The sequence below is a fragment of the Sminthopsis crassicaudata genome, chromosome 4 (assembly GCF_048593235.1).
Source record: "Sminthopsis crassicaudata isolate SCR6 chromosome 4, ASM4859323v1, whole genome shotgun sequence".
Classification (NCBI taxonomy): domain Eukaryota; kingdom Metazoa; phylum Chordata; class Mammalia; order Dasyuromorphia; family Dasyuridae; genus Sminthopsis; species Sminthopsis crassicaudata.
Genome location: NC_133620.1, coordinates 272,147,143 through 272,163,005, shown reverse-complemented (window position 1 = coordinate 272,163,005; position 15,863 = coordinate 272,147,143).

The following is a 15,863-nucleotide window of genomic DNA, read 5'->3' as shown; positions in this document are numbered from 1 at the left end:
GTGGCTAGGAAGTGGGACTCCTTTTCAGATGCCATTTACCTCAGTGATCACTGTGGGGGCTGAGCTGCAAGCGGAGGAGGGATTGTTTTTCACAAGGGACTTGGGTTCAGAGTCTGTCCTAGACTATCTCCACTAGGATCCAGAGAAGTGGTGGTCAGGGGTAGAAGTGGGTTGGCCTAGCACATGCTGCCCCCATCTCCTTCAAGAGTTCCTTGCTGCTTCTGCAAGGCCAGCTTACCTGCCCCCATAGATGACAATTGGCTGTTCCTTTAAAAAAATTGTTGCTTACTTAGATATTGACTTAAAAGGCCTGGGCTCAAAAAAGGTGGTGGTCTGCAGGGCACTACTGTCTCCTATCCAAAGAATTGGCTACCTTAGCCAGGAGGACTCACTTAAGGAGAATGATTCCATCCTCTTGGATGACTCAGTTCCTATCTGTTTAATATGAGTTCTTACTAGAAAATGCATTATGGCCCAGCCTATTTTTTTTGCTTCAGTTTTGCTACTCTTTTTAATTACCTTACATTTTAAAATGTTTTATTCAATGAGCGTTTAGTACCTATACATATCTAATGCTTGCGCTCTCCCTCCCTCTTCTCTCTCTTCTCTCCCTTTCTCTCTCTTCATATATATATAATGTATATGTCTATATTGCTGACTTGCTTATTTATATATAACTTGTTGCTGTTAATTTCAGGAATCTAGAGCCTCAGTTATTGTCAACCAAAAAACTGTATACTATGTGATAGCATTTAAGTGGCTTGATCCACTATTGCCTACTATTAGTAATAACCTTTTTTGCAAACTTCTACAGCATTTGGAACACCTCTTATTCATAATTCCCCCATCTGGGCAAGTATTGTGTCTTTGTATCTTTTCCAACACCTAGTATTAGTGCTCTGTACACAATAGGTATTTAATAATTTGGATTTTTATATTTCATTGTATCAGTATGAGAACAGTAAAGCTAAAGAAATTCAGAATTTCTATCTAAACAATCATTGGGCAACTTGGCAGAGCTTTTTAACACTTTTTAAATTTTTATTTTTAAAAATTTATTAATTTTATAATTATAAATTTTTTTGACAACACATATGCATGAGTAATTTTTTTTTTAAATAACATTATCCCTTGTATTCATTTTTCCAAATTTACCTCTCCCTCCCTCTACTCCCTCCCCTAGATGACAGGCAATCCCATACATATTACATGTGTTACAGTATAACCTAGACACAATATATGTGTGTAAATCCAATTTTCTTGTTGTACATTAAGAATTGGATTCCAAAGGTATAAGTAACCTGGATAGAAAGACAGTAGTGCTAACAGTTTACATTCAATTCCCAGTGTTCCTTCTCTGGGTTTAGTTTCTGTCCATCAATGATCAACTGGAAGTGAGTGAAGATATCCACTTCCATCAGAATATATCTTCATACAGTATTGTTGTTGAAGTGTATAGTGATCTTCTGGTTCTGCTCATTTCACTCAGCATCAGCTCATGTAAGTCTCTCCAAACTTCTCTGTTTTCATCATGCTGGTCATTTCTTACAGAGCAATAATATTCCATAACATTCATATACCATAATTTGCCCAACCATTCTCCAATTGATGGACAATCCATTCATTTTCCAGTTTCTAGCCACTATGAAAAGAGCTGCCACAAACATTTTGGCACAAACAGGTCCCTTTCCCCTCTTTAGTATATCTTTGGGATATAAGCCCAGTAGTAGCACTGCTGGATCAAAGGGTATGCACAGTTTGATAACTTTTTGGGCATAGTTCCAAATTACTCTCCAAAATGGCCGGATTCTTTCACAACTCCACTAACAATACATTAGAGTCCCAGTTTTCCCACATCCCCTCCAACATTCATCATTATTTGTTCCTGTCATCTTAGCCAATCTGACAGGTGTGTAGTGGTATCTCAGAGTTGTCTTAATTTGCATTTCTCAGATCAGTAGTGATTTGGAACACTTTCATATGAGTGGATATAGTTTCAATTTCATCATCTGAGAATTGTCTGTTCATATCCTTTGACCATTTATCAATTGTAGAATGGCTTGATTTCTTATAAATTAGGGTCAGTTCTCTATATATTTTGGAAATAAGGCCTTTATCAGAACCTTTAACTGTAAAAATATTTTCCCAATTTGTTACTTCCCTTCTAATCTTGTTTGCATTAGTTTTGTTTGTACAGAAACTTTTTAACACTTCTTTTTTAGATTATTAAAAGCTTTTCTTGGATAATTGCTCCATGGTTTGAAATTCCTTTTGATCTGAGATAACTAGACAAAAGTTCAAAAATTTAATTTTTCATTAAGATAATAGTTGAGGTGATTTTCCTCCCAGTCTTGAAACTCAAAAACAAGTGGATTATGATTGTACAAACTTTGTAGTCACTAAGAAGGAAAAGAATTATCCTAAACCAAGAGAAGGTATAACACTTTGGTGTTAATACATAAATACAACTTGTATCAGTATTTTAGGAGAAATTGGGATTGTGAAATTCTCAGGTCACTTACCTAACTTAAAATTTATTCCTGATCTATCATTGCTCTCTATGACGACAGCTTTGCCTTTGAACAAATGGTCATCTCCTAACCTTAGTTATTTTGTCTTTTTAGCAATGATTCTCTTTTCAGTTCTAAATGTAGATATAATCACAACTCTTTGTCACCTGAGAAATTTTTACATTATCTCAGGTATACAGGCATATAAAATAGATATATATCTCAAATATTTACAGATTATAATTCATAATTTCATAATTCATAATTTCACAAGCCCCACATTCAATTTACATGACCCCATATGGGGGCCATGACTCACAGTGTAAAAAACTTTGATTTAGACTATAATAATCCCCGTTTCATTGAAAGAAAAACCTAGCCCTAACCTGCACACTCAAGCATAATAAGAGCAAAAAAAGTGCACAACATTCAGAAGTTAAAAGTTTTGATTTACTTAAAATTGGAGAAAGTCGCTTTTGCTAGAACTTAGCAACTTCTCAATTTGTCAAGGGATTGGTTGTGAGTTGGCATGCCAACATTACGTTTCACAAAGTCCTTGCTATGTTTTAAGGGGGCTGGAGACAAAAACTCAACGTAGTTGAAATAAAATTATCTTTCCATTACTCCCTCTTCCTTGCTTATTTCTGTTCAAAGATTGTGTCTCTAGTTATCCTCAACTTCTCTTTCATCGTCTCTCTTTTCTCTGCCTCTTCATGATATCTGTTGCCAAGTCTAATTCTGTATTCATAATCTCACATTCATCCCCTATTTTTTTCATCACCATAGATTTAAGGTCCTCCTCCATGAGCTGGTCTCCTAAATATTCTTTTATAGACTGAATAGTTACTGTCTGTGTATCCCTTCTTCAATCTGTCCTTCACAAGCTATCGAATTGGTATTTTGTGCAGATGTGACTTTGTCACTTCCCCTAAAGAGGCTCCAGTGACTGGCTTTCATTTGTCTATAGAACAGGGGTGAAGCACCTTTTTTTCTGCCAAAGGCCATTTGGATATTTGTAACATTATTCATGTACCATACACAATTATCAACTTAAAAACTCAAGCAGCTGGAAGTGGTTGTACCTAGCTTTCAGTTCAACATCACCAGACCAAATAATTTTGGAGGCCTTATACTACTTGCAGGCTAAATAGATACTCTCCACCCCTGCACATGTCTCTCTTTGGCTCTTAAAATTTTCGTATTGTCTGTATTTTTGTCAGCCTTACTGTGTACACTTTCTATATGATAGAGAATTCTATCTTCATCTCCACCTTGCCCTCATCCCTTGTTATCTCCCTGGAGAAATTATATTTAATAATTTTCTAGGTATATTGTATTTGAACCTAATGGAATATGAGCTCCTTGAGCACAGGCAGTAACCTTTTTTTTTTTTTTTTTCATCCCAGTTCCTGACATATAATGAATATTTACTAATTATATGCACTTAGGCAAGTTTCATCTGTAAAATGGGAATAGTAACACTTCACTTCTCGGGGTTATGTGTAAGGTGCTTTGAAAACCTTAAAATGCTGCTAGTTATTAATTCCAAAGTTCTTGGACTTTCTTTTAAAACAAAAACAATTTTTCTATTCTCAGAAAAAAGCAAACTTTTAAAACTATTTTAATAGTTTGATAAGTTTTTACATAATGACTAGAGTGAGTTAGCAAGCCGGATCATTTGATTTAAAAAAAAAAAAAAATCTAAGGGCAGAAGGGATGAACTTAAAAATAATAAGTGTTACAAAATTATTTAGTTAATTTGATCAATTAAGTAGGCAGGTGACTTTCATTATTGAAAAAAAATTGACATTGGGATTTCACTTGGAGTAGCTTTTATCACATTCGGAAGTATGATGAGAACAAAGATCGTTTTACACATTAAAATTAGTCATCCCAGTCTCTAGCTGTTACCTTTGTCCAAGTTGTGATTCACAACAAAGCCTTCTATGGTTTCTGGTCTTAATTCACAGTTCCATAGCTAGTATCATTCTCTCCTGGGGCATGCAGCATGGAAAGCACCCATTCATCAGTCTTGGAGGGCCGAGATTGTATGACATGAGACAATGAAACTATTCTTGCTGAGAGATTGGAGTCATGGGAGAAGGGACAGAATTCACCTTAAATGAGCCATTTGGGATTAAGAAGCACATTTACCTTCTGTTAGTTGCTATTTTAACTTATATTTTTCTAAGTGACACAGTGAATAAAATGCCAGGAGCTAAAACATTACTGCCCTCATTTTCCACAGTCACCTCCTTGTTGACTGATATCAAATGGAGGTGGCTGACACAATCACTACTTAGTATTTTCTACTTTGTGATTTGCAGACTACCACAAAGTTAACTTCACCTAGAATTCAGTCACCAATTTTTCCTTCATTCTCAACTACATAAATCCCTGCACTAAGCAGAATTTTGCATTCTTCTAAATACTTTGTTGGTAAAATGAAAATATAAAAATACTTTTTATTTTAGGTCCTGTTGGCTTTTTCAGCTTTATCATTTACCTTATTGGTATGTTGTGAATTTGGAAAGTTCAGAAACACTGGTCCCCTGTAACCCTTCTCAAATATTGACATCTATTTCTAGCATGAAGTCAGGCAGAAGTGAACAAAATGAGACATCAGGAAAGTCAAAATTCTACAGTTTTGTCGTCTTAGAACTCCCATGAATTTCTTCACCTTTCTCACTTCACATTTATTTTAATATCAATCTAACCCATTTTCAGAAAAGTAAAATTAGAGAAAGGAAGAAAATAAATACAAAGTTAATGAGACAAGGTCTAGTGTATGCAAATGTAAAAACATGTCAGACTAGGGAATTTCAACTGATCTGAGACCTGAAAGTTGGAATCAACTTAGGGAAAAAAGCCTTTAACAGAAAATGGAGTAACTGAGAACAGGAGATGTCCCCATCCCCATTGTGAGCAAGCAACTAGCATATGGAGGTAGAAAGAAGAGAGAAGAAGCAGGGTCGAATTTGACATTTTAGAAGAACAAAGATTATAGATTTAGACTTGGAAGAGATTTAAGAAGTTATCTGGGCCTATGTCACCTTAAAAGACACTTGAATCATTTTGGGCAGGAATTACTGATTATGAGGAACTCAGCTTTCTGATGAAGATTCAAGGAGCTGGAGAAAAGACTGAAAAGATGTGTGGATCTTTATATTAAAAATATTTCTACCAGCAATTTTTGTGATAAAGGACTATAGGCAAAATAGGTATCTTTTGATTGAGAATATGCTAAACTGGTACATGAATATCACTGTACTATAAAAACCTGTAAAATAGGAATACAGTGTAGAAAGCTTATGCATAGTGAAATAAGCAGAGCCAAAGAAACACCATGTACAACAACAATGTAAATGGAACAAACACAAAAAAATTGAAAGTGAATGTTGTAAAATGTCTAAAATGTATGATCCCAGAGAAGAGAGATGAGAAGACATCTTTATTCCTTTATTCTTTTGTAAATGTTCTTAGAGGTTCATAGTATGAAACATGGTGTGAAACAAAAAGCATATATTTTTCAGACTTTTTCAATGTGTTGCTTGGATTTTGCTGATTTTTTTTTTCTTTTAAAAAACCTTGTTTGTATAAGAATAACTCTGTGAGGTGCAGGGGAGAAATTTGTTAAATTCAGTCATTTTTGGTCATGTCCAAATTTTCCTGATTCCAGTTGATGTTTTCCTAATAAAGGAATAGAGTGGTTTGTCATGTCCTCCAGATCATTTCCCAGATGAGGAAAATAAAGCTAATAAATGATTTGCCAGGGTTCGTAGTAAGTGTGTGAGACTAGATTTGTGTTAGGATTACTAGGTGAGAACTCAGGTTGTCTGGACAGTGACAAGGTGAGAACTCAGGTTGACTTGATAGAAGGAGCAAGCTCATTGGCTGAAATGGTTCTTCCCAGAAGCTCTTGCATTATCCCATGCCCATTCTCTGGGAGGATAAAAGAGGCAACATTAGGCCTGGAGAGCAGATTGGACTGGAGAAGGACAAGAGTTAAAGAGGAGAAGTCTCTGCATTACATCTGGCCTGACGGGGCTCTCTGCAGGAAGGGAAGTCACTTCTCTGGACAAGAGTTAACAGCAACTGCCTGGAGACAACGGTTCACTACAAGAAGAAGAATCTGTCTGAGAGATTTGAGTAGACACAGCAGATCTCTTCCCAGAGAGCGATCGGCAGCTTCTAGAGACGACAGCTCGCTACAATTTGGCGTCCACACGTGGGGCAAGGACTTTTGCTTATCCTGACAAGAGGAGCTAGACCAGACCTTCGCAATTTGGTGCCCGGACACGGTCCTGATTACAGTGGAAAAGCCTCCCATCCAGATCTCAGTCTCTCTGACCCAGAACCGTGAGTAACGAGGAAACTTTGTTAAAGATTAAGTGAGCGTGCTAATAGATAAATAAGGAACTTAACTTGTTAAGGGCTAAGCCAGGAATCTCTTATAGCTGAAATGGGGCAGATGTTAGCTAAATTCAATCCCTGGACCTCAGCCGACTCAGCCCCAGCCCCAGAAGCAACCTCAGCTCCACTCCCATTCAGGAGTGGTACTATAGAGAGTATAATTAAGATAATTGAGGAGCAGAGTTTACTTGTAACCTGGGTACAGATTGCTAAACTCTTGGCTGCATTAAGATGCACATCCCCTTGGTTCTTAGAGGAAGAAAAGATAGATGTAGATAAATGGAAGCTAGTGGGATTTGAAATGAAAGAATTTCATGCAAAAAATGGGCCTCGTTCAATTTCTGCAGAGGTATTTTATATCTACAACATAGTTCAATTAGCCTTAAACTATCAAGCAAGTTGTAGGAGAAGGAAAAGTTTTAAAAATGAACAGAGGAGGAAGTGTGAAGAAAAAAGGAGAGATCAAGATCTTGCCCTAGAGCAAGAGGATTAATATGGTCAATTATACTAATAGTTTTCCTAATGAGCAAGAGGATTTAAATGAGGAATTAGGGTATGATTCTCTTGAAGAAGCTTCAACTCTGCCTAGAGAACAGATTATTGATAAGCCCACATCAACCCCACCTTCAGAGGTGGAGGAAGAAGGAGGGGAAGAGGCAGAAACACAAACAGAATCACCTGTGAAGCAGCCTAAGCCTATGACAAGATTAGAAAAAGCATTGGTTAAAGCTAAGAGAGAAGGACAGGATATAAGTGATTTTATACATGCATATCCTGTGATTGAAAATATTGACTCTGTAGGTCAAAAAAGGAGAAGATATGCACCTTTAGATTTGAATAAAATTAAAGATTTGAAAAAAGGTTGTACCCTTTATGGGGCTACATCAGCTTATGTTAAAATGTTACTAGATGGTTTGTCTTATGAAGTCCTAACCCCAAATGATTGGAAATCCATAGCAAGGATATGCCTGGAACCTGGAGAAAATTTATTATGGCTTGTGGAATTTCATGAATTATGTAAAATTCAAGTCAGATGCAATTTGGAAATAGGAGTTAACACACAATTCACTTTTGAGCACTTGGCTGGTGAAGGTTGGTATGGAGAGAATGCGGAACAGATTAATTATACCATGACAATATATGAACAAATTGCTAAGGCTGCAATAAAAGCTTGGGGTGTCCTCCCTGGACAGAAAGATCGTGGAGAGGCTTTCACTAAAATACAGCAAGGTCCCAATGAACCTTTTGCAGATTTTGTGGGACGTTTGCAAACTGCTGTCAAAAGAACTATTGGAGAAAATGCAGCTACAGAAATAATGACCAGACATCTGGCTAAGGAAAATGCCAATGAGATTTGCAAAAGAATTATATGGGGATTAGGCAAAGATGCTCCTTTAGAGGAGATCATAAGACGCTGTGCTACAGTGGGAACAAATGCTTTTTACACCCGAACAATGATGAATGTGGAAAGACAGGGTCCCTCCTGGCAAGGGCCTTCTAGAGAAACTCGGCGATGTTTTCAATGTGGAAAAATTGGACATCTAAGAGTTCAGTGTAGATATGGAGATACAGTGAGAAGACAGGGTGAAAGAAGACCTAAAACCCCATGTCCAAAATGCAACAGAGAACTCCATTGGGCATCAGAGTGTAGAATAATTCAGGGAAATGGGATGAGGGGCCCAGGTCCAGGGCCTCAGGCAAAAAAGACTTGGGGCATGATGGCAGCTGATGTTACACCCAAAGAGCCTTTAGAAGGTCAGGACTCTGATTTGATCAACCAGCAGAAAAGCAATCACATGGCAGAAAGGAATTACCTGATAAGTGAGCCAAAAGGCAATTAGATTACAAAAATGGATTACACTTGGGGAGAATACAGGCCTTTTAAACCAACAGGGCTGTGTCCAGTGCAAACAATTCCAATGTAATTGGCAGATGATGAGAAGAGATTTAGAAAGTGGTAAATAGAAGGTAATTAGATAAGTGAACTGCCTGGGAGAGAGGGTTTGCTTGTATTTCTTCAGCAGGAGAAGGAATCAGATGGGTGCCAACGAGTCATATTCGCCTTGTCCATCAGAGAGAGACAGAAAAAGAGAAAGACCTCAAAATAAAGGAGAAGATCTAAGAAACATCTTACACCGAAAGAGCATGGCTAATAAAAAGACTGTTAAAGAACTTTAAAACCAGCAGGAATCATTGGACTTCCTCACACAAGATGAGACTAATGGACAATGGACTTATGGACATTTATAAATTTTCAATTTATGATTATTTGATTATGTTATTTGTTATATACTTCTAGCATGTGTTATGTTACTATGTTACTATGTGCTTATGTAATTTATGTAATTATGTGTAATACTTCCCATATTGATGGATTTATGTTTCAAGGTCATGACTGTCCTATGTTCTAAATCAAAAGAAAGGGGGAGATGTTAGGATTACTAGGTGAGAACTCAGGTTGTCTGGACAGTGACAAGGTGAGAATTCAGGTTGTCTGGACAATTACAAGGTGAGAACTCAGGTTGACTTGATAGAAGGAGCAAGCTCATTGGCTGAAGTGGTTCTTCCCAGAAGCCCTTGCATTATCCCATGCCCATTCTCTGGGAGGATAAAAGAGGCAACATTAGGCCTGGAGAGCAGATTGGACTGGAGAAGGACAAGAGTTAAAGAGAAGTCTCTGCATTACATCTGGCCTGACGGGGCTCTCTGCAGGAAGGGAAGTCACTTCTCTGGACAAGAGTTAACAGCAACTGCCTGGAGACAACGGTTCACTACAAGAAGAAGAATCTGTCTGAGAGATTTGAGTAGACACAGCAGATCTCTTCCCAGAGAGTGATCGGCAGCTTCTGGAGACGACAGCACGCTACAGATTTGAACTCACAAAAATGAGTCAGTCTGACCCTAGTGCCAGTATTCAACCTGGATGCCTTGGGATATTGGAAGAAATTTAAGTTATGTAAGAACATAAATTTCAATATGTATATTTTCAAAGACTGAAAAGTTCTGTGGAAGAACAAGTGTATAGAAACATATAAACCAAGACTCAAAGGTTGACTGGATAGTCTGATTGGGCACAAGGCATATCAGATCAGATGCCTTATAACCATACCTCTTCCACAGCTGAGATACCTCATAACAAAACAAAAAAGTAGTATTTCATTTTGACTCCATCATTCCTTTAAATAATTAGTTGTAATTATCATTTGGTTAAGTAATATTTGAAGTGAAACAAGTTAAAATATTTCTGAGTAAAATTTATTCCATTTATCAACAATCTAATAAAAACCTGAGCTGCTAGAAACTATAACTAAAAATATTTAACTTATTGGTCAAATACTAAGACTTCAGAATGCTAGTTTATAAGTGGCTACTACTGAATGGCATGCCTATTCTGCACTACATATTTTTCTTGTTTTGATTTGGCAGAGATTAGCTAACAATTTCTTGCAAGATCTTGCTTTAATGATTGGGCAAGAATTTTCATTACTTTTAAATGCAATGCAGTCCAAATCAACTAACACTCAGATCTAAAATTAATCCAATCTAAAATTAATCAAAAAATTAAAGCTTTGGAATATATAAAGATTAGTATTAGGATTAATCTCAAGTTGAAGATCTGATTAATAAAGATAAAAAAGATAAGCTTAAAATTTTCCTTTAATAAAAATAACAAGTAATGCTTTTCCTAGGAATGTGTTATTTAGAAAATTTAATCCAACACATATCAAACAGCAATGAAAACACCATTATTTTTATTAGGACCATTTGACCTTATGAAGAATTAACTTCATTGTGGATAGATGGTAGAAAAAAATTGTATCATCTAGGTATAAATTTAAAACATAAAATTGATTTGCATATTTCTAGAGATTTTACAGATCATAATGTAGAATCAATGTTCTAATCTCTGCAACTATATATTAAAAATGTCATAGTGTCATAGAAATGATGAAAAGTAAAGATGTTTAATATGATTTTTATCAAAAGTGAGAGATAATTTAACAGTAGATCACATATCAGATATAATGATAATAAATTTATTGGAAAAATAGCAGCTTAGGATAGCAAATCATGATTGAATTGCTGCCATAAGGTGGCTAAAGTTGTAAGAGTTTAGCAAAAAAAAAAAAAAGTATTCTATGATATTCAATTGACTAAGTAATTTGCAGTAGAGTATTTTATTTTTGTAAATTGTATGTTACACATGCCTTATATAAATTACTTGCTCAAGATCCCTCAGGCATTAAGTGGATGAATTTGGATTTGAACCCAGTTTACAAAATGAACAAAGTAGAAGAGAAAACTAAATTTAAAACTTATGTCTCTAGATTCTGGCCAGAGTTTTCTCTGCTATAAGGCTCTACTTTCCTTTCATAGGAAGATATAAAAAGTCATATTGTCAGTTCTTGACTATATAATATTTATATGGTGCTTATTATGTGCCATACTATGCTAAGGAGATAGTTGCTATGCCCATTTTACAGATGAGCAAAGTGACTTACCCAGAGTTACATAGTTAAGTGTATGAAGTGGAATTTGAACTCGGGCCTTCTTGAATTCACGCTCAACACTAACCACTGTGCACTTAGAGACATCCTGCCTCAGTTTACTCTATATAATCAGGATGCTAAGGCCACAAATTTGCAAGCTGTCAAACAACAGCCTGTTGGTCAGTGATAACAGAGTTTCTGAAACTAAGGAACAACAATGAGGTACTTAAAATTGACCCAAGCAGAACAAAAGTGGGTGTCTGCCACTTGACCTAATGATATTTTATACCCCAAAACCTCCAGAAGGTTCCTCCCCTCCATTGTGAGCTCTGCCCTGAGAATGATGGGTACTGCATCTAAGTCCAAAGTCAGAACCAGACTACTCCTCAACTCCACTTTTAATACATAAAATTAGCTTATCAGTGACATGAAGCTCCTGGTTTCTTTAACTTTTCCCTATAAATTTATCTTCTTGCTCTGGATCTTTGCTAACTTCTTTTGGAACTTAGCCCACTTTAATTAACATTACAATTATAATAAACTGTGACTTGGAAATGGGTCTGAGCCAGAAAATTCTTTTGAGACACCTTGTCACACTGGTTTGGAACCCCAAAATTTTGAGAGTCCCCCTTGAGCTCCAATACTTTTATCATGACACAGAAGGCCTAGTGGAAAATTTACTGTGGAAATTTTGAGAAGTTATCTTCTCTTGAATCTTTCAATTTGTCAAACTATCTCCCTGTCATAGCCAAATTCCTAAAAAGATGTTTACACTCATTTTCTCCACCTCCATTTCTCAACCTCTTATATTCTGTCTTCTCTATCTAAAGCTACCAATTATCCCTTAATCAACAAGCATTTTTAAACATTTACTATTCTTTTTTTAAAATAGCTTTTTATTTTCAAAATATATGCAAGGATAGTTTTCAACATTCACCCTTGCAAAAACTTGTGTTCCAAATTTTTCTCCCTCCCTTTCCCCACCCCCTCCCCCAGACAGCAAGTAAACCAATATATATTAAACATGTACAATTCTTCTATACATATTTCCACAATTACCATGCTGCACAAGAAAAATCAGATCAAAAAAGAAAAAAAGCAAGCAAACAACAAAAAAGGTGAAAGTACTATTTTGTGATCCATATTCAGTCCCATAGTCCTCTCTCTGGATGCAGATGGCTCTCTCCATCACAAATGTATTGGAACTGGCCTGAATAAACTCATTGTTGAAAAATCAAGTCCATCAGAGTTGATAATTGCATAATCTTGTTTCTGTGTACAATGGTTTCCTGGTTCTATTCATTTCACTTAGCATCAATCAGTTCCTGTAGGCTTTCTGCAGTTATCCTGCTGATTATTTTCATATAACTATAATATTCCATAATATTCACGTACCACAACTTGTTCAACCATTCCCCAACTGATGGACATCCACCCAGTTTCCAGTTCCTTGCCATTACAAGGGCTGTTACATTTTTGTACACATGGGTCCTTTTCCCTTTTTAATTCTCCTTTGGGATTCAGGCCCAGTAGAAACACTGCTGTATCAAAAGGTATGCCCAGTTTGATAGCCCTTTGGGCATAGTTCCAAATTGCTCTCCAGAATGGTTGGATCAGTTCACACCAACAATGTGTTAGTGTCCCAGTTTTTCCCTATCTCCTCCAACATGTATTATATTTTCCTGTCAGCCAATCTGAGAGATGTGTAGTGGTACCTCAGAGTTGTCTTAATTTGCATTTCTCCATCAATAATGATTTGGAGCATTTTTTTATGACTAGAAATGGATTTAATTTCTTCATCTGAAAATTGTTCATATCCTTTGACGATTTATCAATTGGAGAATGGTGTATATTCTTATAAATTTGAGTCAATTTTCTATATACTTGGTTTTGTTTGCACATAAAATTTTTTAATATAATCAAAATTATTCATTTTGCATTTTATAATGATCTCTAGTCCTTTTACCATAAATTTCTTCCTTCTCAATAGATCTGAGAGATAGACTATCCCTTGTTCTCTTAATTTGCTTATAGTATCATCTTCATGTCCAAATCATGAAGCCATTTTGACTTTATCTTGATATAGATTAGGTGCTAGTCAATATCTAATTTCTGCCATATTATTTTCTAATTTTCCCAGCAATTTTTTTGTTAGTGAGTTCTTATCCCAGAAGTTGGAGTCTTTGGGCTTATCAAACACTAGACTACTATAATTGTTGACTATTATGTCTTATGAGCCTAACCTTTTCATTGATCAACTACTCTGTTTCTTAGCCAGTACTAAAATGGTTTTGATAACCAGTGCTTTTGCATCTGAACATCTACTATTCTTCAAACACTGTTGCTTAGATTACAAATGCAATGAAACAGTACACATTAGCTAAATTGCCAAATCAAATGGCTTAATCCTCATTTCTTGATGCTTGATGACTTTCTCCAAAATAGTCTCTCCTCTCTTGGTTTTTGTGGCATTGTTTTTTCTTGGTTATTGTTTTTTCTCCTTCTTCAGTCTTTTTTATTCAATTAGCCTCCATTTTCTATCTCCTAAAACTGTCCTGGACCCTCTAAATTCTCTTATTTTCTTTTAGTGAACTCATCAGATCTTGCAGGCTCAATTATCATATGACTTTGAAATTTATCTGTAGTCAGTGATATACTGATAAATGTTTACTGGCTCTTAATAAAAAATTATGTATACATTTACATATAATATATATAATAACATTTACATAACACCTACTATATGCCAAACAATATGCTAAGTGTTTTACACATTTCTCATTTCTCACAACCACTGTGGGAGAATTTTCTTCACCTGAAAAATAGGGACAATAAGAAATTGAGGAAACAAGGAAAAAGTGTGACTTACTCAAAGTCATACAAGCTAGTGTCAGAAATCAAAGTTTTCCTGACTCCAGAAGGAGTGTCAAATGAATGAATCCACAGAGAAGTACATGTGTGTGTAGGAATATTTTGCTATCAATTTCAACTTTTTTTCCCCTCCTACTATGTCCCACCTAGGGATTCTGAATTAGGAATCCACGAGATGGGGAAAATAAGTGCATTTCAGTATAACTAATTTTCTATATAGTTCTATATACATTTGAGTTTATTGATTTGAAAAAAATTCTAAGGAAGAGCTCCTGGCACAAAAAAAGAAGTTTGAAAAAAAAAAAAAACAACCCTCTCATACCAGAGTTGCCAAAAAAGTACCAAAACTCCTTTTAATTTCCTTGAGAAAAATCACAAAGAAAATTAGAAGATAATCTGATCATACATGCAGCTGTCTACTAGTTCAAACTTTCATAGCCATCATTCCAGGGAAACAACTTTTGTGAAGAAAGGGAGAGTTAACTCCACCAAATAACTACTAACAGCCATACAGAGGGCAGGAAAGCCAATTTAACTGAAGTCACCTGTGAAGGTCCGAGCTAGCTCCTCTGAAGGGCTCAGAATCAGTCCTTGTCAGGATAAGCAAAAGTCCTTGCCCCATATTGGGCGCCAATTTGTAATGTTCTGTTGTCTCCAGAAACTGCTGATCACTCTCTGGGAGGAGATCTGCTGTCTCAACTCAATCTCCCGGCCAGACTCTTCTTCCTGTAGAGAGCTGTCCCAACTCTGACCTAGAGTAGACTCACTTCTCCGGGCCCAATGTTGTCTCTCTTATCCTCCCAGAGAAGGGGCGTGTAAGAACTTAAGGGCTTATGGGAAAATTACTTCAACCAATGAACTTGCTCCTTTTAAAGGTGGTGTAAATTCCTTTTCATATGTAAACTCCTCCTCAGAAGTTCAAAGGGGTAAACTCCTCTTAAAGGCTGGAACCAAGAGGTGTGAACTAGAGAATTGTTAAGTACCGACTTAGCACTTAGTAAGAACCTAACAGTCACCCAAAGGAAGAGGCAGAAGGCAACATGTGACAGGTCAAAAACATCATCTTGACCATCATTTCTTGAGCCAGTTTTTGAAAGACAATTGAAATATTCAATGTGAACACTTACACCTTGGAAATTGGCAAATGTCACAGGTCTTGATTGTTTTATAGATTGTCTAAACTAATGGGAACAGCCTAGGACTTAAGATTGAGTCCTAGGAACAGCAACACTAAATGACATGAAAGTCTTTCTAAATTGCCATTGCACCCTAAGGACCTTGGGACTTTTTCCATCTCACTTTCAATTGAAACCTTAGAATGTGACCCCTTGGGAGCAGGTATTGTTTCATTTTAATTTTTTAACACTAATACCAAGCATAAACACCTGGCATGGAACACATTCAATAAATACTTGTGGACTGATTCACTTGAGAAAATGAAATCAGCCAGAATCCTGAAAAAAAGTAATTGAAAAATGGAAGCTAACTTTTGTAAAGAGATTCTATTTTCCATTCTTAATTCTTGTTTGTTTTCTTAAAGACTGGGATCTCCCTATCTTTTCCAGGATGGAAGTATAGG